The sequence below is a fragment of the Aptenodytes patagonicus genome, chromosome 2, assembly GCF_965638725.1.
Source record: "Aptenodytes patagonicus chromosome 2, bAptPat1.pri.cur, whole genome shotgun sequence".
NCBI classification, from domain to species: domain Eukaryota; kingdom Metazoa; phylum Chordata; class Aves; order Sphenisciformes; family Spheniscidae; genus Aptenodytes; species Aptenodytes patagonicus.
Window position 1 is genome coordinate 92,683,765 of NC_134950.1, and position 9,577 is coordinate 92,693,341.

Below are 9,577 nucleotides of genomic sequence, written 5' to 3' on the forward strand. Positions count from 1 at the left end.
GGAGTAAAATCAATGAGATGTATAAGATGCTGTCTTATTAAATGAAATTTAGTTAGAAAGAGGCTTTTTGAGGCAGGGTGTAGGATTGTTGTTTTAGTTTTAATGAGCCAAACGTTGTTTTCTGAAGAAAAACCAATTTCTCAGACAGAAAAAGTTGCAAACAGGTCATAGAGCAGTGATATGTTTGTACTGTCTTACTATAAAATTAATAGATATAATTACCTGCTGAATATTGTACTTCAGATCTGGACTTCTGCTTTTCATTCTTTTCAAATACAGTGACTAGTGAATTAACCCTGTCCCTAACAATTTAAGGGGGATGTCCATAAAAAGATGCATGCCAGGGAAAAGATAGATAAGAAGCAAACTCTTTCTCCCAACGGAAGCAATAGAGGACACTTCATGGAGCTGATTCAAGCAGGATTCAGAAGGTGTGATGGAAGCTGTCTGTAGTCTTGGGGAACTTGCTGCCAAAGAGAGCTGTGGGTGCTAAAAGTATACGTGGTTTCAAGGAAGGACTGCCCAAACTGTTGGGAGAGAAATCCAATGAGTGTTACTAACAGCACACATCCACAAAAAGCTCAGAAAGTCTATGAGCTGTAAATAACTAGAGGCGGGAGAAGTATTATGGAGCAGCATCACACACTCACTGCCTTCCCCAGCCAGTTTAAGGGCATACTCTTCCTGCTGGTTTCCCAGTCAGAGAAGCATTCTTAACTAAATGAAATGTCACTTCCCATCACCTAGGAGAAAAAAGAAAAAAAGAAAGAAAAAAAAGAAAAGGTGAGGTGGAGTTGTAAAGACACAGACCTGGGGAAAGCCAAATGATCATTGGAAATAACAAATAAAGAACGGTGAAAGGGTTAGGACCAATGGATCAAAAATGTAAATTATGTGGGACTGGAGAGAGACACAGAGCAGAGTATCCTGACTGTGCCTACCACTCCCTTAGGTTACCCAATGTAGTTAAGGATGGTGCCACATGGTGTTTTGGCCAGAGATGTGACTGGAGGAGGGAACAGAAGCAGGCTACACCATCACCAGGTCACCACCATCAGGCTTCTTCCTCTAGTGCTGAGGATAACCATCATGGTGAGAAGACTGGCAAGAATGTGGCTTGTGGGGACTTAGGTGGCCACTGCTTGAGGTAGAATAGCTTCACGTTAACCCCATATGGACAATGCTATGCCCTGATACAGGACAACAATGGCTGTTCTCAGAACCTGCTTTCCTGCAGGAATCTACCTGTCCTGGTTTTGGCAGGGATAGAGTTAATTTCCTTCCTAGTAGCTGGTACAGTGCTGTGGTTTGGATTTAGGGTGAGAACAAAGTTAATAACGCACCCATGTTTTAGTTGTTGCTAAGCAGTGCTTACACTAGTCAAGGACTTTTCAGCTTCTCATGCCCTGCCAGCCAGAAGCTGGGAGGGGGCACAGCCAGGACAGCTGACCCAAACTGGCCAAAGGGACGTTCCATACCATGTGACGTCATGCTCAGTACATAAACTGGGGGAAGCTGGCCAGGGGGGCCGCTGCTCGGGGACTGGCTGGGCATCAGTCGGCAGGTGGTGAGCAATTGCATTGTGCATCACTTGCTTTGTGTATTCTTTTATCATTATTATCATTATTATTATTTTCCCTTCCTTTTCTGTCCTACTAAACTGTCTTTATCTCAACCCATGAATTTTACTTCCCCCCCCCCCCGATTCTCTCCCCCATCCCACTGCAGGGGGGGGACAGTGGGCGAACGGCTGTGTGGTGTTTAGCTGCCTGCCGGCTTAAACCACAACACCACCTGATGTCCTGATATGGAGCTGCTTGGGAGATGAGGCCAGTGGCCAGTTTGCTTACATATGTCTTAAGGTATGCAGGCATATTTTATGTAGGCAGCATAAAATGCATAAACCAATGTGTGTGTATGTGAGCTGTCATTTCCCGACACAGTTCACAACCGTGGCAGTACTGTTTTACATGCTAGAAATATTAAAGCAGTTAGTGACACTTTCTTTTATCTGTATTATCACTGGGCATTTGAGTTTGCAGCCACAGAGATACACTGGGAAGAGCTACCACTCCAAATTTATATATTCAAACACTGCCAGCATAGCCACTTGTCACTGAGTTAATTACATTTGGTGAGTGGTTCTGATGTTTCATCACTCATGGAGCTTGATCTTAAACATGGAAGGCTCAGCTCACCTGCCATCTTTATCCATCTTTTGCTTCAATCTTGAGATTGCTATTCAAATGTTGGGATGCTCAAGGGATACAGCTTTAGATGCTCAGTGGAAAAGTTTAGTTTATTCCAAACTGAGTTTGGTTTTTAGCTGTCATTTAGAAAGATGGTCTGAGCTCAGGAAATCCCAAGGAGAGATGCTCAGGGAGATGAGCACTTCTCTGGGCATCTGGATATACAAAGAAAAGCACAGTTTTGAATTTGTCTCCTTCTGAGGTACAGCCTTCCCCTCCCACACGGTACTGTGGATACAGCAGTGTAGCCAGTGAGTGCCTTGCGATACACTGTGACAATGTGTCTTCGTAGGGCCTCAGCTTTCCTGCAGGCCGTAGAAAGAAGAGACAGAACACATTCACAGCCTTTCTTACCTTTCTATGCTGCCCTAAGAAATATGAAACTAATTTTCTTGTGGAAAAATATAATTTACTACAAAATCATTAAGACCATATTTAAGGCAGAGGAGCTTTGAGCTCCTCTTGGGCTATATTTCTTGCCTTCTGAGATTTAGTTTCTTAACCTGAATGTTGTACTCATCATATTTTCATATCCTCATTCCCCTAAAGAATATCAGTTAAACTTCCTGATTTGCTGTATCTGCTGTCTAATGCAGGAATTAAAAATGCAGACAGAAAGTATAATGTGTCTTTGGCATCCCTCTGTTCTGTTGCAGCGCCTTTACTGATGACAGGGAAATCTCAACTGTAAACATTAATTTCCTAATGATGACAACAGGGACAAGAAAATACTCATTTCTATACACTTTTTCCCTCATTTTCTGGTTTATAGGCATCATACACCTTCTTGTAATACAGATTTTGTAGCCTCTTTTTTAACAAAGGACCAGCCTCAAAAAGACTGGGTGCAATTTAGGGGAAAAAATCAACTCAGCACGATAATATTGTTTATTTAAATCTGACAGCTACTCAAAGTGAACTGCTAGGTGTACAGTAAGTAGTGACCAGATGGCTCCAACTTCAGCTTATAGCACTGTTTTCAGGAGAGGACATTCGCTGATATAATTTCATGAAGCAAAACTTGAAGGCGACACAAGGAGGTAATACTTAGCATATCTTTCAAAACAGAGAAACTCGTTTTTCCATATTAGATGGTGGGACTGCAGAATGCAGGGTCTGTACTTTTGCATTTGGTTTTTCTCTCCTTTTTCTTTTATTAGCTGAGATTCTTAAAAGGCTTTAAATATCCTGGAATAGTCTAACTAGAAAGGCAAAAACAGATCTGAAAGGGAAGCATTTTTGTAGGCCAGGTAGCTCTACTTTGGAACTCTTGAAGTGTTGTGTAGAGAATCTTTGTACCAGATAAATCTTACCTAATAATGAATTTCTCTAGATGTTTTACTCTCACTTGTTCAAAATGGGTGTTCTGGAACGTTAATGTGAGTAACAGCCATCGTAGGGGAAAGAAGTGATTTAGAAATGCCAAATGTTTTTATGTTAGATGTTAACTGCAACATGCGATGCACCCTCAGGGTAGCTGAATGTGAAGATCTGTGGTAACTGAAGAGTGTCCAGGGTCATAAGTTCAGTGCCTGACACAAAGGAGCAGAAGCAGCTCTTTGACCTTAGAACTATAAAGCTCCATAGCTTACAAATCCCTCTATCTAACAGACTAACACATAACACCTACTGAGAGGAAAAAACCAAAACCAATCCTGTCCGTCACACATGCATTTATATGTCAATTTTTTGCCATGCAGTTTCAACATTTTAATTACTAAGAGGCCGTAATGTCGGAGGAAGGAAGGCATTCCTTTATTTTGTGCTAGGTGAAGAATTTCATTCTGGTAATACTAAAGAGCTGCACTTCTAAAAAGTCTCATTACAAAGACAGTGTGTCTTTTGGCTCACATGCCATTTCTTGGGTGGCATCTCCAGACTCTTCCATCATTCAACTTATGTTGCCCTCTCCAAGCTCTACATCTGTCAGAAAAGGAAAGGTGGCCACCTCCTCGGTAGGTAACACTGGAAAGACTCTGTGGTCTTGCTGTGTTTCCTGACTCACAACAGAAAAGTTCTCAAGCATGACCCTTGATGCGTGACAAAGCTGTAGATACTGTTATATATGCCCCAGACACAGCAGTAGTTTATTGAGTTTGCAGTTTAGGTCAGGGGTTAATTCCTCTTTCTGAGGAACTCCACAATTCAAATGAAATAATGAGAACTAGCAACCTTTTTTAGCAAAGAAACTGAGTTTTAAAAACAGTTTGAGAAAAAAAAATGTGTGAGGATCCTTTTTTTTTTTTTTTTTTTTTGCACAGCCTAGTAGCCAAAGGCATAGGCTGGTTTTAATGCAGTCCTTCCAGAAGAGACTGTGCAGTTCCTGCTGAAAATGTGCTCCTTTTGGCAATCTTAGCTGGCATTTCTAAGTGACTGAAAGGAACTTCAGTTTGGTGATCTAGGCGATGAATGATTTTCACAGCTTCCTGTCCCATGAAGTATAATACACAGAGCATTTGTCTCTGAAATTGGGTAGGTTTATTAGCTCCTGAGGGACCTTTCAGTAGTCAGGCTAGTACTATACTTCAGAGGTCACATAATGCTTTGACATTACCAAATAGCTTAAGATGGGCTTCTGAACTTCCATTTATTGTTGCTTTATAATAGGAAATGCAGAGAAAATTTAGTTCCAAAGTGAATTCTAAGATTAAATGGCCTGAAGTTAGTAAGAATTTCAACTTCTGAAAAGGTTGATACATAAATATGTTGAACGATTAAGGCAGTATGAGCAGGAAGGCTTCAATTGCTTGTGCTAGCAACAGAGATTCAATTTAAAAGAATTTACTTAGAGTTTCTTGTTAAAAAAGTACTGATATTTAACAGGTGCTAACTTTGATAAGTACAGAACAATAGAACATTAGAAATAAGCAGAAAAGCAGCAATTTTTCTAGTTATAGATAGTTTAATGATTGCTTCTAATCAGAACCTGGCTTCTAATTACACTAAAAATGTACTTCACTGAAATCTGCCCTCAAAATGAATTTTAAGAGAAAGATTATAATGCCATTTTTTAGGATGTCATTTGCAGTGCTTCTACTGGTTAATTCACTTGGCTGTCATTAGCATCCTTGTTTGCTTTGTTACTGTATCTGCAGCTTTTCAGGGTAGGGACCTTACATGTGTTTTAGTGTAAAACCTTCCCAACATACTCTCAGGTGATAACCACAAGAATTTCAATAAATCCAGAAGTGCAAAAGTAGGAAATACATTTCAGCTTTCAGGCATGTCCTTTATTTCTTAGATTTTTGGCCAGAAAATCAGTACAATTTAGAACTTTTGCTAAAACATCCTTATAGAACTGCATTGTTAACTAGAACAAGTCTGCAATAGATTATTTTAAGTATATTGCATGAATCTTGGATTGTCCCAAAAGCATCATCAATTTAAATCTGTTCTCATCCATTTGGGGATATTGAAGTCTTTGACAATTTTCAAGCATATCTGAGTTTGTTTTGGTTTAATACAAACTTTTTCTCCGTGCCCAGCCCCCAAGGAGTGAGAGCTCTGCAAAATTTTCCTAGAGATACAGCAAATTCCTTAAATGCTCCCACAGAATCACGATGACCTCTTTCAAGTGATTTAGCACTCCTTGTGTCCCATTTCCTTGTCTGTAAAACAAAATTTTAAAAAGATTAACTGTTCTGCATGTCTATTGAGAATTTTACGTTATTTGCTTTCATTTAAAGAGGAAATATTTGTTACCTTAGCTCCTAAATCCTGCAACCATATTGGATCCCACTGTACGAAGTGCTTTACGAAGGTATGATAGACAGATGCCATCTCAAAGAGTTTCTAGACTAAATAATACCTAGATCATTTGGTGAAAGATTCTATATAAATGCAGAGTAGTTATTGTTACAGTTGCTGAAACAGTAGAAGCTGAATTTCTTTCGTATGTGATATGCTATTGCAATCATTTCCCAGAAAATGAAAGTAATTTCTCTCAAAGGTGAGTATCTCCCTCTCACCCCTCCCTCTCCCTGTTTCAGGAATCTCTGGGGCTTTGGGGGTGGGAGCAGTTTGTTAAAGCATTGGCAGGGAAAACCCTAAGAAGACTTCCTTTTTTTAATGATAAAAGTCAGAATGCTTCATCCTTTCATTCCAATGCATTGTGGAAACTGATGAGAAAGAATATTGCTCTCTGCTTATGTTTAGTTTTTGAGGGACATTTATGCAATACTAGCAGAGGAGCAGTAGTAGGAGTGCCAATATATATTTAGAGATTATAAACCTCCTTGCAAAACTCTCTGCTCCAGTTCTGGTCCCTTTGAAGTGGACAGGAAACCTGAGCTGACTTCAGTGAAGTCTGGATTTCACCTCTGACATTTAAATGCCACTGTTGTTCACATATAGTTGCTGGGAATACAGAAAGCGCATTATGAAATGAAAATAACCTTTGCACCAAGGTTTTTATCCCAAATGCAATATTCTCTGATGACATCCCATCATTTTTTCTTTTCTTGTTAATGTCAGAGTGACCACTTGAAAGACCCCAAAGGTCCAGGTGCTATTTGCACAAATTTCTACATGATCATAAAAATCAGATTCTAAACACTCATCAGAAAGCTCTGCCTTAACCTTTCTTTATCTCTTTGTCTTCACATGATTTATTCTTCCCCAGTAAGTTAGGCTGTATATTGTTCTTTCCTCAATAATTCTTCCTCTAAAATTTTCTCCCATTTTCCTGTGCATCCCCTCAGAGGTTTCCTTACCTGGGAGGAGCCAAGCATGCTTAGCTGGAAAGCATGATGGGGTGGGCAGAAGGGAAACATTGCAGCTAGAGGAACATAAGGCTTGGAAGTGACGTAGGAAGAGGAGGGATTTGATACAGCTCAGGTGTGATGGAAAGAGGGGTGGGTTGTTTTTTGTTTGTTTGAATCTCTTTCCTTAAAGGTGCAGAGGGAATAGCGCAAACTGTTGCAGCTCGGGAACGTATAGAAGGTTGCTGGAAATCAGAGGAAGTATGGGACAAAATAGGAGGTACTTCCTTGCAAATTCTTTTACTTTAATGCATCTTGTGTAGCAGAGCTCTATGTTCTCCATGCCAAAAGTTCATTGTTTGAAAGTGTGATAAAGGGAACACTACCTTCAGAGACTGAAAGCTTCTTTAGTGTTTCCATGGGCTTCCCATAAAGAAAGGTGCAGATAGCATCACTTCAAAGCTCTGGCTAGCTGTTCACACAAGGCTGCTCACCATGGTCTACTTGCAACCGCATAAGCCCAAGTGTGGGGAGAAATTTTCACAGTTATAGCTAGCTGGCTTTTTTATGAAGTCTTGTTTTTTAGTTAAAAAATAAATGTCAAATTCTGTAAGTACATTGATGTTGTTCTACTTTCACTGCCTCTTATGATCTGAGGTTTATCTGAAGTTTCTGGAAAAAGGATTTCTGGTGCTTGCCAGAAAAAGAAGGCGTATTTTTCAAAGCAGTGTTCCCCATGAGATTAGAAAACAAAACATTAAAGAATGATTCAGAATTCAAAGCTGAATCTTGAGACAGCACCAATGAATATGAAGTACCACAAATGCAGATCCTCTTTGGCCAGTTGGGAGGTTCTTTCAAATAGTTTCAATAATATTATTATTTCAAACAGGTGAATTATTAAATTTTGAACACTTTTTCTATTAAGGGAATCCTGTCTTACATGACTTTGCTATATAATTTAGAACCATTTCTAAAAATGTCTGGATTTCTCATAAATGGGCTAAATTACTGCTTGATTTGAATATGCTGACTTTACTAGAGTTAATTTATCTCAGTATCTCTGTATTGAAAAAGAAGACGCTTTCTTTTTTTTTTTTAATTATAATACTTCTGAGATAACAGAAAATCGATACTGAAGCAAAATAAATACAATCCATTAGGTTCCATATATTAGCTTTGTTCATTACTATGACTATATAAATAAAGGAAATATTTAAGAGTTTTCTAGACTGGGCAAAAGCTTTGCAGCAAAAATGTAACAGCTGGGAGAGGAAGAGATATTTGAAGAAGCAGCTCTGAATCATCTGCTGAATATATTGGAAAGCATTTTAAAGATCAAAAGACTATGGGCAATTAATTAATATTAAATTCCTAGGGAAAGGACTGAGATCGTGGCAAATCTTTTAACAAATGTTTGTCTTTTACTATATTAATAATTATCTATCTTAAATGTTTCAAATAATACTTTGCATTAAAAGAAGCATATCAGTCTGCTGACCTTTTGGGTGTCTGATCGACTATTTATAACGTTCTTTTAACAAGAAAAAGTAAACCAGAAGGCAGCTGCACAGCGTGTAAAGCTAATGACTAACAGTGGAGGTTCAGCTGTCCTAACTTTCGACTTTTAAAAGTTAGGTCTGTAGACTAAATTACTCATCTGCAGTTCCCTCTTCAGGCAGAAGAAAGGTAGGTGCCTCTGAAGGGTGACTGATCCCGTTTTCAGATAGACTACTGCAGATGTTATCTAGAAATCCCGGTCTGACTTCATTACCTAGTCTCGGGCTCCCTCTATAGTCAATCTGCCTGAAAGCTGAGAAGTTCATGACTCTCTTAGTTCCAGTAAACAGAACAGGTATCACTGGCAAGCAGGCACAAACCACGTGTTGCAATGCCCGCTGTTTATCTGAGTTCAGAACTGGTCATCTGAAATGCAGCCATGCTCTAAAAAAAAAGTCAGCCAGAGCTGGGGCCTCTGGCAGTATTATGAAACAGAAATGATAAACTCTGTCAGAGGGTTGAGTGAAAGACCAAGAATTCAGATATACTTACAGCTTTGTCTAGATGGAAGCCTACATGCTGCTCTGCTCAACCTGCAGGATATTTGGGATGCTTTTTTACATGGCCTGTGTCTCCCAGTGAGCTGTGTATGGAGCTAAAGAATGTGACTTTTGGGTTTGGGATTTTGCATTAGAGGCCAGGTACCTTAAGGTAGGGTGATACAGTCCTCTACTGTGTTGATCCCCTAAGGGCCGGCTGGAGTCTGAAAGCCAAGGAATTTAATTATCTGCTGAGCACAGCCTGAGCTTCATCAGCTTTCAAATGAGCAAATTTAGTTTAGAATATTCCATATGCAGTGAAGGAACAGAAGAATCAGACTGGAAACTGTACACAGCAAAACTTCCCAGATGTGATGAGTGGGGGTGAAATGACTCTGGAATTATTTTATTTTTTTAATTTTTTTTTGTCATCAGCTTTTGAGTTCAGACACACATTATGTTAGATGAACCAGAAAGCGAGTCTTTCTGATGTCTTTCTGAACATCACCACCACTTGATAAACAAAAGTCTGTGTCACTGAAAACTGTAGTCTCTGTTCCACTGAATGTGCTAATGTCCCCAAAAGAAT

The 9,577-nt window shown here is 39.4% G+C and overlaps 1 long non-coding RNA gene across 1 annotated transcript; it reads right to left on the minus strand.

Annotated features, from left to right (window-relative positions):
- Nucleotides 1-5,464: 5,464 nt before the first annotated feature.
- On the minus strand, nt 5,465-7,058 carry LOC143157430 (uncharacterized). Its single transcript, XR_012994789.1, has 3 exons — nt 6,962-7,058; nt 5,952-6,057; nt 5,465-5,857 (listed from the first exon to the last, which is right to left on the minus strand). It is a non-coding gene; the product is annotated as an uncharacterized LOC143157430 (long non-coding RNA).
- Nucleotides 7,059-9,577: the final 2,519 nt, after the last annotated feature.